The sequence below is a fragment of the Rhineura floridana genome, chromosome 1 (assembly GCF_030035675.1).
Source record: "Rhineura floridana isolate rRhiFlo1 chromosome 1, rRhiFlo1.hap2, whole genome shotgun sequence".
NCBI lineage: Eukaryota > Metazoa > Chordata > Lepidosauria > Squamata > Rhineuridae > Rhineura > Rhineura floridana.
Genome location: NC_084480.1, coordinates 312155594 through 312178321, shown reverse-complemented (window position 1 = coordinate 312178321; position 22728 = coordinate 312155594). Strand labels below are relative to the sequence as shown.

The 22728-nt window shown below is 40.9% G+C and overlaps 1 pseudogene; it reads left to right on the top strand.

Annotated features, from left to right (window-relative positions):
• The first annotated feature begins 3353 nt into the window (after positions 1–3353).
• Positions 3354–3996, top strand: LOC133376204 (cytochrome b5 domain-containing protein 1-like; annotated as a pseudogene).
• The last annotated feature ends 18732 nt before the right edge of the window (positions 3997–22728 follow it).

The following is a 22728-nucleotide window of genomic DNA, read 5'->3' as shown; positions in this document are numbered from 1 at the left end:
GTGATGGAGCTTGATATAGAGAAAATCTATGGAATTAACTGCAGCCATGTGACAATGGAAAAACTCTCAAGAGATGAGCCAGTGCATTTTGTAAAAAAGAAGAACACAGATATGACTTTACAACAATATTTCAGCAACTTATTCAGAATTGATGGCAAGAAAATATTTGGGATAGAGGAAATTCCCATCAGACTCTTATTATGTGACTATGGCTATGACAGCAAGATTATTATGGAATACTGATAATGGAAGATTGGACACTGAAATTACTGGACTTAACAGGACTATTGAAGATGGAAGATGGAATTAATATGGATAATGGAATAATGGCTATTGAAATTATTGGACCTAACAGATTTTGATGAGATGGATTAATCGATATGTTTATTTGGACTATGGTTATGACAATAAGATTATTATTATTATTAACGAGATGGATTAATCGACATGTTTATTTGGAGAAAAATTGATAGATATATTTCTTAAAGAATTGAAACCTCTCTTTGACTTTTTGTGGAAAGAATAAAGTAATGTTTATGAGATTTGATGATTAATTAAGATAACTACTGGAGGAAAGTGATTTTATAATATAATTTAAGAGACAGGATTGTTATATATTGTAGACCTACAACTGATTTGATCTGCGACAAATGGGAAGTCAACATTTTATTTTTTTGTTTAATCATTTTTGTTTTGTTTTTTGTCTTTGAATGTTTTATGATTTTGTTTTGTATGTTTTATGAAAATTTGAATAAAAATTATTGTAAAAAAAAAAAAAAGAAAGGTAGGTGAATATTCACAGTGTAGGAAAAAGTTCAGGATGGAGGTAATTGCTATTTGATGAAATGGCCAAGTGTCCTTCGCTTTTCTTTTCTTTACAAGAGTAAACCATTGCATTTAGCAGCCAGTTGCTGGCCAGTCCACCTTGCTCGGTATTGTCTACCCTGATCGGCAACAGCTCTCCTAGGTTTCAGACTGGGTGTCTCTCAGCCCTATGTGAGGATGCTGGGGATTGAACTTGGGGCCTTCTGCATTGCACAGCATATACTTGACCACTGAGCTATGGCCCTTCCCCAAATGCTGATGTCAGAGCTTGGAAAAGCTACTTTTTTGAACTACAACTCCCGTCAGCCCCAGCCAGCATGGCCACTGGATTGGGCTGATGGGCGTTGTAGTTCAAAAAAGTAACTTTTCCAAGCTCTGGTTGATGTGATATGGATGTCTATTTGCAGCACTTTGCTAAACAAAAAGTGTCCTGCAGAGATCTGCACAGTGGATCTGAACATGGAGATTTTGCTTAGCAATCTTGGATGAGACAAGTGGGACCAGCAACAAAATGTTGCAGTGCGGAGTGTTCAGGGTTCCTTCCTGCCATTCAGCTAGCTAGCTATGACTCTTCTGAAAGTCTTAATTCTGTTATCCTCCCCCTGGTTTTCTCCATTCAATAGTTAGTATCCCATGCCCAGGTACCAGGCTATGGTCTGAAGGCACATGAGGCCAGCACTGTGCTGAAGCTAAGCAGGGTCAGGACTGGACAGTGCCTGGATGGGAGACCACCTTGGCACCATATGTAAGCTGCCTTGGGTTTCTATCATGAAAAGAAAGGTGGGGTATACATGTAATAAATAAATAAATAAATGAAAGCCCAATGAGCATGTCCATTCCTCACTGGGCTATTTTTGAGGTTTCCCACCTTTAGTTTCTCTTTCTCCCCTAAACATTTTTGTACTTCTAGATCCTAGAAATGGGGCTTCTACAAAACTGTTATTCTATACAGCTCCCTAGTCATGAATCACAGCACTACACATGCTTATCCATTGTTCTTCCCCTGTAGCTCACTCAGTGCCATCTGACCTGGGGGTCTCATCTTCCAGCACTATCTTGTGTTGCATTTTGGATACTCTGTTCATAGGGTTTTCGTGGTAAGAGGTATTCAGAGGTGGTTTACTGTTGCCCTCCTCTGCGAAGTTACAGAATAAAATCAGAAAAATAAAAATAAAACCCCATTAAATCATCACTGAAGGAGAATAAAACCAAATTAATCTCATTAAAATTGCCTGGGTAAATGAAAAAATAAAAGGTCTTCATCTTGCATCAGAAAGACATAGCAACATTGCAAGTTGCCTTAAAAAGTCAGATCATTGGCCCATCTAGTTTAATATTGTCTATGCTGATGGATAGTGGCTCTCCAGGATTCTAGACACAAGACATTCCCAGCCCTACCTGGAGTTGACAAGGATTAAACCCGAGATCTTCTGTATGCAAAGCAGACACTCTACCACTGAGCTAGAGCCCTTCCCCATCTGACATCTATGCTGGTGCCACCACAAAAAAAGTCCTTTTCCCTGGTTGCCATATGTCCCACCTCAGAAGATGGGGCATCTGGAGAAAGATTACCAAGTCAAACAAAGAATTCAGTGCATGGGTAGGCATATGTGGGAGTTATTCCCTCAAGCATTCCAATTGACATAGGACTTTAAATGTAAGCACCAGCACATTGTATTGTTTTTCAAACATTGTTTCAATCCTGGTATTATATTTTTGCATGCCACCCTAATCTCTGAGCGGTGCAAGACTTCCCGGGGTTCCTGCACTTTCCCAGGTTTGGTTTCCTTGGAAAGAAGGTCAGCGGAGACTGTGGTGTCTTATAGGATATATGGTTTTTATTTACACACATTCCAACCTGAGCTTAAGATGGAGGAGTTCACAGCATTATCAGTCCATCAGATCTTGGTCCCTATTTCCCACAGCTTTGGGATACAGACAGCAACCGAGTCTCTCTGTTTGTCTCCCTAGTTCCCAACTTCTCCAGACTAGATGAAAAACACAAGCCTCTCCTTGGCTCAAGAATGGGGGTGGGGAGGGCCCCTCTCCTGAAAGAATTCCAATACCTTCCTTTGGATATACAGATTGACCATTCAATCCAATAACTCACAGACTAGCTTAACAAAGGAAACCAGCCTGACCAGCAGAGCAGGTTTCTTGCTTGCATATTCCAACTTCAGATACAAGATTGCAGGCTTGAAGGGGATACAAAGAAATCATCTATCTCATCCCTCAATCCCATAACAATATGTACCATAAAGCTGGTTCCAGATAATAGCTTAGCCATTTTATTGCAAATTAACTGATGTTTCTGGGGAGTTTTCAAAGGCAGACTCACAAATAATGCATTGCAGTAACCTAACCTAACCTACCCTAACATTTTGTTTTGTTTTTACTATGGGATCAGTTTCCCAGTTCCTTGGGCCACAGCTGGTATAAAATGTCCCTTCCCACCTTTCAGTGCTTTGGGCTGTGGGCTTGGCACAGGGTGGTTGCCATGGCAGAGCGGCCACCGCCTGCTCATGGTTATGGACACCTTCCGCCCTCGCTTTTACACTCTGCAGGAGGTGTTGGTGCACAAGCAGCCTTGGGACCTCCGAGTCTCTTACCTGGGGTGGGTCTATGACCTTAGCCCCCTTGCTGAGGCCTACAGGGATGATTTCTTGCTGAAACCTATCTAAGAAGCAGCAGCGAAAGACATTAGCCACTGGTTCAATCCCCAAACCAAAGACATACAGACACGCATTAACCCTCTAACTGGATGTTTCAAGGACTACACCCCGCAAGGTCACTTTGTGCACATCCCACCTCCTCTGCCTCGTTCAGACTGGGCCAATGACTTTGGTAAACCCTGGTGGAAAGATAGCAACTATGAGGTGGGTATCTTGTCTACCAACACCAGGCACATACGGATCATCAATACTCTGACCTCTCAGGAGCATACTCTTGAGGTCTGTGGGGAGGAATGCTTGTGGGAGATCCTGCAGTGATATTTGCCTTACAATGCTCATGCAGCCAGCTAAGCATGGAAATATGAAGGCATCAGCCTTAATATGGACAAGAACTTCCAGCAGAACCACATTCCAGATGAGGATGAGGAATTCTACAATCTCTACACAGACACGGATTCCTATCCTGCTCTACTTCAATGATGACCTCACTGAGCTGTAGGTAACCCCAAAGTGGAAAGTGGGGAACAATTGTACGATGAGAGGAGGAACTAGACCCATCCTCAGCCATGTTCCCCCATCTCCCAGCCCCTAATCAAGTTTATTTATTATTCATGTATAAGAATATTACAGCCTGCTAACACATTCATTTTACAGCCATGAGAGTGGCTGTATATTATAGCCAGCATGGATTTTTCACATTCTGCAACATTAAATTTAAAATACCCCCATGCCATTCTGATGCTTCCCATAAGCTCATTTCAAAGCCTTACCAAATTTATAGTTCTGAACTCAGAAAAGCGTGCTTAACAACCTGCTCAATTTTTATGGTGATACATAAAACAATCAGAGAGAATCAAGAGTCCAAAGTGTAAAAAGAGAGAGAAAAAACAGACCCCTTTGGGACTTTTTCCTGTCAGTGTTCTCATAATTTGTTGAAATTAATTAAAAATCAGCCATGTTCACAGATTACCCGTCATCCTATTACTGACCATGCCCCATACTCTGACCTTCATCTTCTGCAGTTTAAAAACTCCTGGCTGATTTTTAATTTATGCTCAGAGGCATGTTACCAAATTCTTCCAAGCTACACAGGATGTGGATTGGACTGTGAAAGACCAACCCAAATTCTTTTTGCATTTTTACAAATTTGTAGGGCAGTACAATATCTCAGAGAGGAGGTCAGGTTTCTTGCTCCCCTGTTGCATTCACTATAGCTGCCCAATTTCACTGCTTTTTAAAGTTTGATACAAATATCTGTTGGCTATAGGTACATTCTTAAACAGCAAGGGTTTTTTTGCCTATTAGTGAATATATATTTGTGTTTGTGTGTGAGGGTGTATGTGTGTATTTTTATATGTATACACATCCATAAAAAATTATTTACTTTATTTATATCCCACCATTCCTCTTGAGGGAGCCATGTACAATAAAGTAATTAAATCTTTCAGTGTTTTGTGTCCCACTTGCCTTCCTGAACTGGCCTCAACTGTATAGTTCATGAACATTCTGAGCATCATATTAATTCAGCCAACCAGTGTCAGGGCTTTCAACACCGCAAGTACAATATCATATAGCTGAAGATGTAGTGATGGTGAATCTGTGGCCCTCCAGGAGTTGTGGAACACCAGCTCCCAACAGGTCCAATCATCATGGCCAAATATCGGGGATAATGAGATCTGGAGACCAGCAACTTCTGGAAGATGACAAGGATGACTGGAAACAAAGCCCTATGAAGAAAGACTGAAAGAACTAGGCATATTTAGCCTGGAGAAGAGAAGACGGAGGGGAGATATGATAGCACTCTTCAAATTATTGAAAGGTTGTCACACAGAGGAGGGCCAGGATTTCTTCTTGATCACTTGAGTGCAGGACACGGAATAATGGGCTCAAGTTGCAGGAAGCCAGATTTTGACTGGACATCAGGAAAAAAACTTCCTAACTGTTAGAGCGGTATGACAATGTAACTACCTAGGGATGTGGTGAGCTGTCCAACACTGGAGGCATTCAAGAGGCAACTGGACAGGCACCTGTTTTAATAATAATAATAATAATAATAATAATAATAATAATAATAATTTTATTTTTGAGTCGCCTATCTGGCCGAATTAACGGCCACTCTAGGCAACGTACATTGACATAATAAAATAAAATACAATATAAAACCAGTACAAACCACACTCAATAATCAACTAATCACCCCTCTTACATTAATCAACAGCATTAAAAACTAACCCACCCCAGAGAACCCATAGGCCTGCCTGTACAGCCAGGTCTTCAAGGCTCGGCGGAAACCTATCAAGGAGGGGGCATGGCGAAGATTGAAAGGAAGGGAGTTCCAGAGGGTGGGGGCCACAATTGAAAATGCACTCTCTCTAGTCCGCACCAGCCTAGCTGTTTTAACTGGTGGGACCGAGAAAAGGTCTTGTGAGGCTGATCTTGTCAGGCGGCATAATTGGTGATGCTGGAGGCGCTCCTTCAGATAAATTTGAATGCTTTGAATGCTTTAAGTTGGATTCCTGATTTGAGCAGTGGGTTGGACTCAATGGCCTTATAGGACCCTTCCAACTCTGTTATTCTATGATTCTATGGGCAACAGCAACTACAGTATGGGGTATATTTAAGCACACAAACACAAATATACCTCTGCTTTTGCCTGAGGGGAATTTACTATCTTGAGCTGTAATGTAATTCACGAAGGGCCCCAGCTCAGTAGCGTAGCTCACCTGCCTTGCATGCAGAAGGCTCCAGGTTCAGTCCCCAGCATCTCCAGATAGACTCTGCCACTGTCAGGCCATGCAGATTATGCTAAGCTAGATGGGCCAATGGTATGGCTCAGTTTAAGGCAGCTTACTGTGTTTTAGATTTAAACTTGAATTTCTCCAAGAGCAGCCCTTTTACACTGCCTGTGAATCTGCCCCCTTTCCCTGAAGAAAATACTTCCCCTGCTGCCCTGAAATCTTACATCATGTCCTTAACCAGCCTCTGTCATGCTGTTGCCAGGAAATCAGAACCCTTCATCTTAGGTTTGTGCTTGTTTCCCTTCCTAGCAGGCCTGTTCTCTCATGTCTGCTCGAGACTGTGGGAGAAACAAAATTTTACGCGGATTTAAAATTTGAAGAAACTTCAAAACTGAGAGACCGACTGTTGGCGAGACTCCTGACAGTAACTGCATTGGCTGAAGAGCATCGACTAAGCAACTGCTGTCCAGTATGAAAAAGCACTTTAAAAAAACAGAGAGAGAAAGCCCAGCCTGAGGGAGATTAATCGGCTGCTTAAATGAACATGAAAGATATGTGTGTTTGGGGGCTCCCTCCACTGGCTCGTTGCTTTGAGATCTTTGGTGTGTGGCTATATTTCATGCTCTTTCTGAAGTGTAAGCACCACAGCAGCCTCAGAAATTGTTTTGCTTAATGTGGTCTGGGTTTTTTTTTTCAGTACATCGATGGCGAGCTTTCTGGTTAAACCACTAGAAAGATGATATATTGTGGAATGTTCTGCTACTCACTCACACTTAAACTTCTTTTTTTGTTAATTTCCTGTATCCTGGGAGATTCATTGCCATTTGGAAGGTCAAAACTTGGGACAGATGAATCTGTTGATTCTGGTTCTCAGGTTCTCATTTCTCCAGTTTAAAGTTCAGTTTGACACATTTCCACACCAGTTTTTTTTAAAAGTCTGCATTGAGAATGAGGTCCTTATTAATGCCTTATCCCACATCATCCCTAGGGGGTCAACAGAGATGAAAGGGGAGACTGTTAGCTACTGAGCAGAGTCTTCTCAGAGGCTGACTCATCTCCTTTTACTCTTATTGGCTCCAGTCATCAGGAAAGGATAAGGAAGCATGACTTTTCTCAGTGTCTAATACACCCCCCTTTCATGCTGATTGGCTTGTAGGATGCTGAAGAAATACCCAGAGCAAGTGTTTTTGAAGACTTCATCTTGTCCTCTATTTGCTTCCCATTCCTTCCTTTGTTGTCCACATTTTATTTTTATTTAGAATGTACGTCTTTCCGGGGAGGGACTTGTTTTTATTGTTTGCTTTTATGTACAGTGCCATGTGCATTTGATGGCCCTATAAAAATAAATGATAAAAATAATAATTGAAATCTGACAGCATTTTAGTATGGATTTCTTTTGTTATGCACATTTTGCTTGCAAATTTGTCTTAAATGCACATATTTGCAAGGAACTTTCACTAATATAATGCATCTTTGTTATTTTCACTAATATGTGCATTTTTTTTGCTCATGTTCCCCTAACGTATTCATTATTGTTTTTATCCACCCTTCAGCATAAGATCCCAACAATTTAAAAATACAATACTAATATAAACAAATTTAAACAAAAATTTAAAACAAATTACAGTCAAGAAAACAGAGTGGGTCCTACAAACATACTGTATATCTCAGATATCAAAGGCCAGGGTAAAAAGTTTGTCTTTAGAATATTACAGAGACTACATAATGAAGATACCAGGTGGACTTCAGTGGGAAGGGAATTATTTTATTATTTATTAAATTTATATCCTGCCCTTCCTCTCAGAAGGAGCCCAGGGTGGCATTCAAAAACACTAAAAGCACTCTTTTATTATGGACTGTGTTCAAGTCAATTCTGACTTATGGCGACCCCATGAATAGGGTTTTCATGGTAAGTGGTATTCAGAGGTGGTTTGCCATTGCCTCCCTCTAAAAGCACTCTAAAACATCTTAAAAACAAAAGACATTAAAATACCTTCAAACAAAACATATTTAAAATCATCTTAAAACAAAACATCTTAAAAACATATTTTTAAAAAAACCTTAAAAAAGTTATTTAACAGCAATTCCAACACATAGACAGTCTAGGATATGGTTTCTGTTTAAAAGGCTTATTGAAAGAGGAAGGTCTTCAGTAGGTGCCAAAAACCATAACAAACGTGGTACCTGCCTAATATTTAAAGAGAGGGGATTCCAAAGTTTTGGTGCTACAACACTAAAGGTCCACTTCCAATGTTGTGTGGAATAGACCTCCTGATAAGATGGTAACTGCAGGAGGCCCTCATCTGCAGAGCGCACTGATCAACTGGATATATAACACTCTAAGGGCTATTAACAGAGAATGTCCTCCCCTGGACTGCCATCCCTTCCCCAATTTTGGAGAATATGGAACCATCAGTCTTGGCACCTGAGAGGGTCTGTCAGGAATGTGAGGGTCTATCAGATAGCTGAGGCCTAAGCTACTTAGGGCTTTAAACACTAATGTGAACACTTTGAATTGGGCCTGCAAACAAACAGGCAGCCAGTATATCATATTATATCATATTGCATGTGATATACATATCAGTATATCATATCATATCGTATCATATCATATTGAGAAGGAAAGCAAAAGCAAAAGGAGATAGAAACACAGTTAGAGCCCTAAATACAACAATACAATGACTAGTACATAGGGACAAAGAGAACTGCTACAATAGTTATTGTATAGAAATAGAAGAGGACAACAAAAACAGTTGAACCCTATTCCAAAAGATTAGAGAAATGAAAGGGAAATTCAAACCAAGAATAGGGATGTTGAATAATCAACAGGGGAATGCTCTGACTGACTGAGATAAAATAAAAGGAAGGTGGAAGCAATACACTGAGGAACTCTATAAAAGAGATGCAAGGATGACAGATTCATACAAGGAGGAACCATATGATGAAGAATCAGAAATTTTAGAATGTGAGGTGAAAGCTGCTCGTAAAATCTTGGAAGAAACAAATCAGATGGCATACCAATAGAGTTGCTACAAGTTACTGAGACTAAATCTGTCCAAATTTTGACAAAAGAATTTCAACAAATATGGAAAAGAAAACAATGGTCCACAGACTGCAAACGTTCAATATACATCCCAATTCCAAAGAAAGGGGATTTCAGGGAATGCAGTAATTATCAAATTATTGCCATAATATCCCATGCAAGTAAAGTAATGTTCAAGATTCTACAACAAAGACTCTTACCATATATGGAGTGAAAAATGCCAGAAAGGGAAGAGGCACCAGAGATCGTATCACAAACATATGTTGGATAATAGAAAGGACCAAAGAATTTCAGAAGAAAATCACCCTATGCCTTAGAGATTACAGTGAAGCCGTTGACTGTGTAGATCACGAAAAACTATGGAGTGCTTTAAAAGAAAAGGGGGTGCCACAGCATCTGATTGTCCTGATGTGCAGCCTATACTCTGGACAAGAGGCTACTGTAAGGACAGAATATGGAGAAACCAATTGGTTCCCCATCGGAAAGGGTGTGAGACAGGGGTGTATTTTATCACCCTATTTGTTTAATCTATATGCAGACCATATCATACGGAAAGCAGGATTGGACCAAGATGAAGGAGGTGTGAAAACTGGAGGGAGAAATTGTTGGCTATTAAACCGAAGAAGCAGAGATTAAATTTCCACAAGTGAGCTACGTGGAGTAGAAGCGAAAAGTTGGCAGAGCTCGAGCCATCCCAAGGACATGTTACCAGGCAACCGTGGCTCTTGCAGCTGGCCTTATCTATATAGAGGGCCAGCAGACACTTGTAGAGTGTGGGGGTCGAGGAGTTTGGTTGTACAGAGAGAGAGCTTGTAATGTATTCTATACCTCTATTGTCAGTAAAGTGACTCTTAAAAACCTATGACTTGTCTGGCTGAGTGATTCAACTGGGATCTAGCCGGTCACTATTCTGTTCTACATCCTGGGCATCTGCTTGTGCCCGATCCAACATCCAACAGAAATATCAATAATTTAAGATATGCAGATGATACCATACTACTAGCAGAAACCAGTAATGATTTGAAACGAATGCTGATTAAAGTTAAAGAGGAAAGCACAAAAGCAGGACTACAGCTGAACATCAAGAAGACTAAAGTAATGACAACAGAAAATTTATATAACTTTAAAGTTGACAATGAGGACATTGAACTTGTCAAGGATTATCAATATCTCGGCACAGTCATTAACCAAAATGGAGACAATAGTCAAGAAATCAGAAGAAGGATAGGACTGGGGAGGGCAGCTATGAGAGAACTAGAAAAGGTCCTCAAATGCAAAGATGTATCACTGAAGACAAAAGTCAGGAACATTCAGACCATAGTATTCCTGATCTCTATGTATGGATGTGAAAGTTGAACAGTGAAAAAAATGGATAACAGAAAAATCAACTCATTTGAAATGTGGTGTTGGAGGAGAGTTTTGTGGATTCCATAGATTGCAAAAAAGACAAATAATTGGGTATTAGAACAAATTAAACTAGAACTATTACTAGAACCTAAAATGATGAAACTGAGGTTATCATACTTTGACACATAATAAGAAGACATGATTCACAAGAAAATACCATAATGCTGGGAAAAACAGAAGGGGGTAGAAAAAGGGGAAGGCCAAATAAGCGATGGGTTGATTCCGTAAAGGAAGCCACAGACCTGAACTTACAAGATCTGAACAGGGTTGTTCATGACAGATGCTCTTGGAGATCACTGATTCATAGGGTCCGCCATAAGTCATAGACGACTTGAAGGCACTTAACACACACAGCATATTGTCCAGCATTGGTGTGTGAATATGTACATAGATAGTAGACAGACTGATAGATATCCAATATCTCATTGGGAACTCCCTAATTCTGTCTTTTAATTACTTCCTTTTGGGAATCTAGGGAGGCTGCTTTATATATTTCAGTCTTGGTGGACTGGGAGGGAACATTGAAAGGAAACAGAAATGCCACAGGTTGATCAGACTTCAATTAATTGGGCTGTTTCTTGTTATTTTCCTCTCCTCCTTTCTCCTCCCCTGTTTTTACCTCACCTTCCAGACGATCAAGAATTCTCTGCAATCTGGGAAACAAACAGCATGCTCAGGTTTCAGGAATCCTGGTTAGAAGTCCTGAGATGTATGAGATTTGCAAGAGGGCAAAATATTTACTGCTGAGTACACATGCCCTGCTGCTAAGGAATGTCTCCTTGTGTCCTTCCCGTCGTTGAAGGACTCAGTCGCAGACATGTCTGTGATTTTTCTCTTTTTATTAAAGTTATAGATACATCTAAAGCAATGTGCCTCATTAACCTAAGTACACTCGCTAGGAACTTTGGCCCTAAGTTAACACTGACTGAGTATGCTATCGAGGCACTAAGATGTTGACTCAGCAACTGGGATCCCCCTGAGTCCCCTTAAGTAAGGTTGGATCATGCACACATGCGCAGGCTCCTCCTCAACTTAATCTCTTTGAATTTCCCATTCCTCATGCCTCCAAGCATGGGGCGAAGGTGGTTTGATCTCAGCTTCCAACTCCAACAGAGGAGGGCTGATAACTGACAGTTTGGGTGGGGGAAGTGGGGCAGCGTTCGGTTGGGGAATGTCTGGTGTTCAAGGTTGATTCCCTGGCAGTGATGCTTCCACAGGGGGGTCAGGAACTGAGAGGGCTGAGCTGTCTAAGACGGGAACTGGGGTGCCCTGTGAGTCCCTCCTGCTATCTGCTGGCTTCCCAGGTTACCAGTCCAAGTCCTCATCCTCTGTTTAGCTCTCATCTCTCTGGCCCATCCCTGCTTGGCTCACGACACCTTGTGGCATACTGCCCCCATACTCACAAGGAAGACTCGTGATGACACAAAGCTTTGGTAAAATGTTACATTTATTAATATAGAAACTGGAAGAACTGCAAACCCAATTAACCAAATTCAGAAAGCATGAACAGATGAGGAATTCATCAAATTCTAGCACGGAAGCCTCCCTCCAGAATCCCGGGCATGCATATAGCTGCAGTTTGTCGCTCGCCAGTCAAGGACTGGGATAAACTGACTTTTTCCTTGCTAAGTGAATCTTGGATATATGTGGGTCCAATATGTGCACACTGGCCCCGCAAGACTATTGTCGACCAAAATTTCATTGATTTTTTTTAGAAATTACATTTATATTCAACTTTTCCTCCAAGGAGCTCAAGGTGGCATATCCTCACAACAACCCAGATGTGCATGTCAGGCCCCAAGGGCAAGGTCCCAAAGACCCACAGAGCAGAAGGCAATGGCAGGCATAAAAGGGTTTGTTACCACCACAATGCCTCAGTATATGTAATGGTTCTGTTCTTAACTTCCTCACATACCCAGACTTCATGCCAAACAACAAACAAACCATACCACTCTGGAGAAGCCAATCAAAATGTCCCAGCAGTGTGAAGTGGGCAAAAGAGGAGGGATCCTAAAGGCCAATCAAGGAAGACTCCCAAAAAATTCCTACTCAGCCCCAAGAAGTAGGTGACTAACATGAAAGAGCCTGCTCAATCAGGCCAATGACTCATCTAGTCCAGCATCCTGTTTTCACTGTGGCCAACCTGATGATTGTGGCAAGCCCATAACCACAACCTGAGTGCAAGAGCACTCTCCCCTCCAATAGCCAGGGATGATGGGCCAAAGGTTTCCCACATCTGCTTCACACCATCCTTCACCAACATGGCTCCCTTCAGATGTTTTGTCTGGGCTGGCGGGAATTGTCATCCAAAACATGTGCAGGGCACCAAGTTGGCAAAAGCTGCCTTGACATTTTCCGAAGTCATGCATCAAATGATGAACTCGTTTTGGTCCTTTATGTCACAGACTGGAAGGAAGCATTTGAATTCATTGCTCTCTTTAGATGCATACACCTTTCATTTAAGTGCAATATGGGTATTTTCTTTTTCAAGGAAATCTCAGCCAGAGTTTCAACTCTGCAGAACATAAGAGAAAATTACTTTTCATTAAGAGAAGACTCCTACTTAATCTTGTTTGTGGGAGAGGATACCAATACTGACTGTGTGGTGTTTGTGCCAAAGACTTTGAAAGGGCATAGAAGATCAGAACCACAAACATTTTATAAGACCACAGAACACAATTACAGAGAGCGCCATCAAATATTGGAATGTGGTGGATTAATGGATGTAATTGCTCATTGAATCCAGAAGCAATTTTCAGGGGTGGAATGGGGAATAGAAGAATGGACAGAGAGTAGCACAATTCTCAGATTCCTCTGTTGATGAAAGCTCATTCATTTTCAAGGAGTGACCTTTTTTTTACACAGTAAAAGCTCAAAGCTGTAACAGAGCTTTATCAAATATGCCAGTCAAACTTACAAATGCCTGCTTGGTGAATGGTGAATATTTGCAAACTGTTAGCAAAGCTCTGCCATGGGTATCATCCCTTCCTCACTATTGCTGGATGTCTCATTAGGAATCCAAGGCTGGTGGAGCATTGCTCATTGTGGTTGAGAAGGCTAAGAAGACCTGGTATGGAGTAGAATTGCCCTTGAATTTCACCAAAAGCAAAATTGTGAGATTCCTGTTCAAGGGAAATATCTGAGGATGTTCAAGAGAAGAAAAAAGTGTGTGTGCGTGTGTTCTGATACAACTAGTGAAATTCTCAGGAGGGCTACATCACAAAAAGAAATCTGTCACTGAAGTGTCCTTGGAGACACTGAGACCAAAGGTTCTGGGCCTTGGGAAACACAAGTTTCTCTGTGTGTCACTAAACCAGGGGTGGCCAACATGGTGCTCTCTGGATGTTGCTAGACTACAACTCCCATGATCCATGAGCAATAGCTGAGGCTGGTGGGAGCTGTAGTCTAACAACATCCAGAGGGCACCCGGTTTGGCTGTCCCTGCTGTGCTAAATCATTATTTTTGTAGTACATGCCATGTATGGGCTGGAGCTTGTTTTAAAGATTACGTTTGTGATGATCATGACACTGGATGTAAGAGGAGGTGTGTGTGTGAATTGTAGAATGTTTAATTGATGTGAAAGAGGAGGAATGGACTGTTTTATTGTGTTTTACATTTTGAATCTTACTTGATATCTGTTTTTGTACTTGATATCTGTTATTTTTCATATTGTGCATTGCTTTGAGACAACTTGGGTGAATAATAATAATGATGATGATGATGATGATGATAATAATAGTGTAGAAAGCTAATTCTACACTATTCCAAATCCAGCTATAATTATTATGAACATTCTAATTAAAAAGGAATCACAGACCTCCTCACAAATCTTGCTGTGACAGAAATTGTTCTTCATAGCAAACTAACAAAATAAATAAATCCTGGTTTAGATATTATAATTCTGCCAAATGTCACATCACTCTGTTCCACCCCCCTTTCATTTACAAATCTTTTAACTATAACAGCAGGAAAATGGTGCTTTAATTGGCATTCCTTTCACCGTCAGTCACGCAAACCAAATGAAGGATTAAAACATCAATTAGAGGCTGGTTGTGGTGGCACTGTGCTGCATTTTTGTGGCGCGTGAGTGAGATGTGCATTCCGAAATGGAATGCCTTAATAATAGAAACCCGGCTGCCTAGGAAAACACCAAAGATGAAAGAAGGTTTCTCAGAGTGAGTGATGGAAAAGCTTGTGGGAAAGACAGCTGGGTTTAAAGCACACTTACGCTTCTGTGCATTTGCATTGATGTTACATATTTTTCAGTTAAAGATGCCTCTTGCCTGGATGTCACTCCTCTGGCTCCCTGAGGAAGGGAGTGTTTTCCCCCCTCCATTGTGCCCAGATGAAATTACTTGTGCGAGGGGGAGAGGGCGCACAGGTGTTGTTGCGGTGCTAGACAGTTTCACCAAGTCAGGATGTGTGCTTTTATAAAGTAGCAAGCCTCCAGCTTCCAGCCAGGCTCTTTTGGACCAGCATGGCATCCTTGTGAGGGACTAGCCAGGTATTTATTAGCCATCCTTTTTTTGGAAAGGATGAGTAGGTATTGTTGGAGGATAAGACTATCCACGGCTACTAGCTGTGATGGTTATGTTCTCCCTCCACTGTTGGAGGCAGCATGACTTTGAATGCCAATCACAAGTGGAGAGAGCCCTTTGGACTCAAGTCCTGCTTGTGAGCTTCCTGGAGGCATCTGGTTGGCTCCTATGAGAACACGACAAGGCTTTTGACCTGATCTAGCACAGCTTTACTTATATCCTTTGGGTGCAGCTGTTATGAACAGACCTTGGACTTCCTTGTGAGCAAACACTCACTAGAAATGCAAGTTCCCCTATTGTGAGCGTAGCGAGACCTTTTCCTGGAGTTGGCTGCATGTCGCCTCTAATGCATGTATAAATCTACCCTTAACCCAATGACACACACACAGAAAGTAAAGAGCGGTTTTATTAAGAGAAGAAACAAGGAAAAATATTGCAGTGTACAATTACAGTTAATATTTGAACAGCGGCTAACTATTACTCATCCATGCATTTTGTAGTGCTAGATAGACTAAAGCAAAAAGACTAAACCCTACACCCACTCTCATGACAAGCTCACCCATACAGAGAGAAAGGGACAGAGACCCAGAAGTTGTGCATGCCTTTCCTGGAGAGTTGCTGCAAGTCTAAGGCTGAGAGAGAGACTTTTGTATCTAGCCCAAGGAGACAAGGCTCCGCCCTCATGTAACCAGCCCTAGATTCAAAAGATCTCACTCAAATCCTTAGCTCTGAAGTTCTGCAGTTGTCCCGGAGATGCTAGGGAGCATTGCTAAACAAGGCAGCCATTGGAGCCCTCCAGAAGAGGAACTGCTGACCCCTTCAACCCCCTCATGTTTTATACCTTTTCTAACTGAACTGACCCCAACATAAACCTGACCAGGAAGATGTGGATGTGACAGATAAGAACAATGAAAGAATTTAGGATTACTGGTCAAGGAATCTGTTTTTCCCCAGAAACCATTTCCCGATAAATTCCCCAAAAATAGCTGCAATCTCCCTGCTGTAAATTCCTGATGTTTCCGATAATCATTATCCTGTCTTCTCCTAAAGGTTATGATTATCAAAAACCTTATGCAAACTGTTTCTTTGTTTGAAAGGAGAACCTGATTCTTACTGGGTGACATTCCCCAAATTTTCATAGAAGTCCATACCCTCAGGCTTTGAAGATATGTACTCGGGGTCACAGAGAGGCTGTCTCCCAGGAATCTTTGCTGTTAAAGGTTTTCCAAACTCTGGATCACTGAGGTGAATCCAAGATTAAAAATCCCCAATATTTCATTCCTCATTACACCACTGATTGGGGGCTGTGACACCTTTTTTCACCTGTTTGTCTTCTGGAGATTTCGGATCTGGTTGATTATCGTTGCACTATAATTTGGTAATAGCTGGCAGGTAGTGTAGACACCCAGGAAGTGGAGATAGGACACTCTGTGAGCCCTCTGAACACCAGGAGGGTGAAGAGTCTTTTACTTGACATACCTCTCATTGCCATCCAGCTCAAAGGGAAGGGGGAAGATGGAAGTGGGGAAGCTCTTCATCTCTGGAGGTTTTGCCTATTGTACACTGCCCAGTGTGAGTGAACTGAAGCAGGCAGCAATCTCTTGGCTTGCCTTTGTGATGGTTGGGCAATGAAAGGCATGGAGCAGCCTGTTAATTAACTCAACACTTTAAGCCTAGGTAACTTTGCCCAGAATGATCCAATAGTCAGCCTAGGTGGGGGAAATAAGTCAGAAAGGTTCTACGCTCAGATGGCTTCCACCTGCAGTTCAGTGGCACTATATGGGGCAGCCACATGTAGATCCCTGTCCATTAGGGATTTCATGGTCTTATGTAAGGAGGGCTGCTTTAGATGATAGCTTCACTGACTTCAGAATGTGATAGGTTAGCACTACTGTATTTGGTGGCCCTCCCACGGCATGTCGAGTGCTTCCCTTTGTTACTTTTCAATCTACTGCCTTTCCATTGAATCATAAGTTCTAATAATTCTAATATTATAAGGAATGGGGATCTTTTCAAACTCATTCCACAATGTTCATACTTTTTATAGGGATGTGCACAGACCTTAATATTCAGTTTGCATCCAGTTAAGCAATTCAGCCCAATTCAGTTCACATTTGGAGACAGCCCAGTTCAGATCCAAATCTAAATCTGAATCTTAGTTCAGAAATTCCAAAGCTTCCCCATTCACTATTAACTGAAAGAGAGAGAGACAGAGACAGAGACAGAGAGACAGAGAGAACACTATTTTTTTTCTTTTGACAGAAGTGACACACACAAATTAAATGGTCCCTGGCACAGAAATTCCTGAATCTAACCTTCTTAAATGTGGCAGATTTCTTATGCATTTATGCATTATTCTTGTATACTATTAGAGAGACTAAATAAATCTTTTTTTAACTGGGGGAGGGAATTGAAAAGGCTATCCTAGCAAGAAAACCATTACAAGTATCCTTCTGAAATTTGTCAGGATTCATGCCCTCAGAAGGGACAACCTTGCCTGCAAATTTCATCTAATTCTGCCCCAAAATTATATATATAAAAGACAGTTTTGAAAGCAGCAAACAGAACTTCACTCAAGCTTGCTCTGGATCCCTATAAGGATTCCGTTAATCACCTAAAATATATATAAATGTAATTGTGATTAACCAAACAGAGGTTTTTATTATATTAACAAAACATTTCAGCTTTTGCCTTCATCAGCTGCTAACATAAAATATACATATAAACTTGCAGGTGCCTAAAACATCTTTTCCCAGATGTTGCTGGAATACAATTCCCATCATTCCTGACCATTGGCCATGCTGGCTGGAGCTGACGGGAGTTGTAGTTGAGCAACATCTGGAGACTCAAAGGCTGGGAAAGGCTGGCCTAAAACAAAAGCCCTTAGATCTATTTGCCTGTAATTTGACAGGCTTTATCCACTCTGGAGGGGCTACCAGAGCTTGGAAAAGTTACTTTTTTGAACTACAACTCCCATCAGCCCCAGCCAGCGACCATGCTGGCTGGGGCTGATGGGAGTTGTAGTTCAAAAAAGTAACTTTTCCAAGCTCTGGGGGCTACTATGCCTGCAAATTTCATCCACTTCCACAAGAAAATAGTTATAGCCCTATAAAAAAAATCCCAGTAGAGACTGGAAGGAGAGAAAGTAGACTTGAATGGCGCCTAAGCTGAATCACCTCAGACTGAAAAGTGCTGTTTCTCAAAGACCATCAGGGTCTGAATTGCCATCCAAACTGAATCTTGGTGCACACTGCTGGTACATGTAATGTTAACACATTTTCTGATAATTCCTAAGATGGATTTTGCTGCCCCTGCCCCTGCTGTCATATTAAGGGTTGTGTTCAATGCAGTGCTGAGATTGTTCCATCAGTGCAAGAATTTCTGCTTGCCCAATAGAATAATTTCCCCTCTCCTCCCTTTATGCACTGTTCTGGAGTTTCTCCTGACTGGGGGCACACAGGGGGATGAGGAGGAAAGTCCCATTGCACTAGCAGGAATCCATGTGCTGGCTTCCACTAGTGCGAGTTAGTTGAATACAGCCCTATGAGTGGTCATTTTACCAATATTTGGGCAAGATTTGTTGGGGAAGATTTATGACCCACTTGTCCACTTTTCTCATTCATGTTCTCCCCTCACTAGTGTAGGATTGTAGTGCTTCAGATAGCTGTGAATCATGTTGATGTGTTTGTTTCATGAGATCTGGAACCTTGAGAGGCTGTAGTCAGGAACCCGTTACCCCACTAGATTGTGATACAACTAAAGACTTTCTTTCCAGTCAGACAATTCTGGAAACCTAGGATTCACACAGAGGGTTTTTTTTTCACAGAGTGCACAGTGTAAGCTCACCTGTGAGCTACACTCAGTGCCAGTTTCCTGATGAGTGGAACTCGGTTGCGTACATATTTTCAGATATGTGTATGTTACATTCACACTGTATACATTTAGGAATAAAATTTAAACCAAATTTAAGACGCAATGGATGTAGAGGTCTGTAGTGTGCAATCTGATGCATGACCCGCTCTGAATCCAAATTTCACACTTGAAAGGACCAAGACTATGCATTGACCCACATTCTCAAATCAGACTACTGTTTCCCAAGAAATACAGTAATTTGAATTAGTTATATTTAAACCTCAGGCTATGTCTCAGTCATGCTGCATAAATCAAGCTATTCTATTTACATGTAAATAGCACTCAGTTGTTGGGATTCCGCTATTGTTATGATCAAAGCCATTAGAAATTAGGACTAAGTCATCTTAATTCCTAGAATTTGCTTGGTCTCTTGGTTTCTTGGTTTAATTAACATTAATTAACATTGTGTTTATTCTACAAAGGACAAATGATCACTGTGTTTCTGACAGCTGGTTCTTAGCATTAACACCTTCCACATCTCCATAAGTCAGTGGCAGATTCAGGTACCAGATTCAGCCCCTTTTAGCATCTCTAGCTAAAAGGTTGAGGTGTAGCAATGAATGGGTGAATGACAATTTCAGCTTCTCTCAGTTTCTAATTTTCCCAATCTTAAATCCAGTTCTCCACATTTCCACATCACTTTGCTTTTTTTAAAAAAAAAATCCTCACAAAAATTCACCAGCATTTTAGTGCGATTTCTCCCAATATACACCTTTTTGTGTGCAATTTTGCTTAATATAGGCATTTTTGCAAAACAGTTCCCCATAACATAATGCATTTTTGTATGGGATGTTCACGAATATATGAATTTATAAACACACTTTACCGTAGTCCATGAATTTTTGTACACACTATTTTGCTAAAGAACTGCACTGCAAAATTTGGAGAAGTGTGACTTCAAAGGATGGCTGTGCTTCAGTTCTTACATCGTTTCAGGAAGTGCAAATTAATTAGATTTTCCTTTAAATGCTAGCAGAATCTAATTTCTCCTCCATCTCAGTGCAAGGGAGGACTTGCCTTCCTCATGGACTGTGCTAGATGCAGCTGCTCAATCCCATTCCCTAGTCTCAGAAGGAAGCAGTGGGCTCTGCTCCCTGGCAGATGGCAGTTCTCCAACCAAAAAAATGTGCATAAAAAGGCATGTGATAATTATCCCTTATATTCCATCTCGATCACTGAGATCATCTACAGGAGTGGTTTTGGTCGTTCCCCCGAGTTGGTGAGGCTCATTTAACATCGACACGAAATCGAGCCTTCCGTGTCATCGGCCCCGTTCTCTGGAATGCTCTGCCAAGAGAGATTCAGCAGGTGCCTTTCTTTTTTAACCTTTAAACGCCTGCGGAAAACCTTTCTGTTCCTCCAGGCTTATGCAGGCAATTAAGAAGATGACCTTTGTTTTTATGGTTATTTTTATTTATTTTTATTCTATGATCTTCATTGTTTTTAATGTGTAGCAAACTGCTCTGATGTTTTTAACAAAATAAAAGTATACAAACATTTTCTTATAAATCAATCATTATTAGAATTTATTACCCGCCTTTCACCCAGATGTCCCAGGTTACAACAATTTTAAAACACATAATGAAGTGGAAGTGTACATAATTATGCATATGTTAGTGAAACTAACATGCAAAAATGCATTAGATTGTGGAAAATGGATTGCAAAATATGCATATTTGGCAAAATTGTATACAAAAAAGAAGCTTATATTAGGAAAATGTGCACTAAAACGCTACTGAATATTCATGAGGTGATCTGAACATAAGACTGGAAATGCAAAACATCTCAATTTCAGTCTCTGGCATTTTCTGGTAGGACTGGGAGAGACCCCTGGCTGAAATCCTGGAGAGCAGCTGTCAGTCAGTGTAAATAATACTGAGCTAGATGGATCAATTGTCTGACTCAGTTCTTAAAAAGGGGAAAATAGGGGGGAAAACATTATTGACTATTTGTCTATCCCTAACCTGTACACTTTTTCTGTTCAACAGAATAGACATAGTCCTATTCCTCTGACTGTAATTTGTTTAAAACTGTTTTTAACATTGGATTTTAAATTGTAGCAAGTAGTCCTAGGAACTTTCAGTGAAGGGCGGGTAAGAAATTGAAATAATGATAATAACAACAATAACAACAACAACAGAATAGCATCATTAGGTCTGGTTCACACATGTATGCATATCACTGAATTATTTTTGAATTATTCACTAGAAAAGACAATAATGCTGGGAAAAACAGAAGGGAGTAGAAAAAGAGGAAGACCAAACAAGAGATGGATTGATTCCATCAAGCAAGCCACAGACCTGAACTTACAAGATCTGAACAGGGTGGTTCATGACAGATGCTCTTGGAGGTCACTGATTCATAGGGTCGCCATAAGTAATAATCAACTTGAAGGCACAAAACAACATCATAAATCTTGGAGAAAACCGTCATTATACAGGTTTTGATCTTTCCAGATTTCCCACCTTAATATTGCTGCAGAAATCATCTTCACAAACATAGATGATTGCATTATATGCAGTTTTAGCTGATTATAGATTGAGTCGGTCATTTGCTGTTGTTGTTTTTAAGTTCCTGTTTAGAAGACTCACAGGTGCAGCCAAATGCTATTGGCAGCTAAAAATGTCCCTATGTTTCCATGTTCCTATATACAGTAAGGCTAGCACTGGGGAGGGCAGCTGTGAGAGAACTTGAAAAGGTCCTCAAATGCAAAGATGTATCACTGAACACTAAAGTCAGGATCATTCAGACCATGGTATTCCTGATCTCTATGTATGGATGTGGAAGTTGGACAGTGAATAGGGCAGATAGGAGAAAAATCAACTCATTTGAAATGTGGTGTTGGAGGAGAGCTTTGCAGATACCATGAACCGTGAAAAAGACAAATAATTGGGTGTTAGAACAAATTAAACCAGAACTGTCACTAGAAGCTAAAATGATGAAACTGAGGTTATCATACTTTGGACACATCATGAGATGATTCACTAGAAAAGACCATAATGCTGGGAAAAACAGCAGGGAGTAGAAAAAGAGGAAGGCCAAACAAGAGATGGATTGATTCCATAAAGGAAGCCACAGACCTTAACTTACAAGATCTGAACAGGGTGGTTTACAACAGATGCTATTGGAGGTTGTTGATTCATAGGGTCGCATAAGTCGTAATGACTTGAAGGCATATAACAACAACAACAATTTTTGAATTATATACCTATGAATCCTGTGCACTTAATGGCTGGCTGCTGAATCTGTGAAATACTCTACTGTAATACATTGCATTTTATCCTCACATTGCAGCCAGTGATGTGGAAGCTTTTTTAGTCTGTGGTGTCGTATCTGTAACGGCACTTCCATGCACTGGAAGTTGCAGCATTCCATGATGAACATGCATGTATGAACCATCGCCTAGAGGCAGCAGTCATTGATATTATCAACTACTGATTTATTCAGCAGGTTGAAAAGAGGTTCCTGGGTCACCTTTTTGTACTGCCTGGGCCAATATATAGCCCAAGCATTTCAAATCCAACAGGCTGGTAAAGTACCAGCCAGGTGGCATCACAGCTTGTATAACACTTTTAATTTGCAGAATGAATTC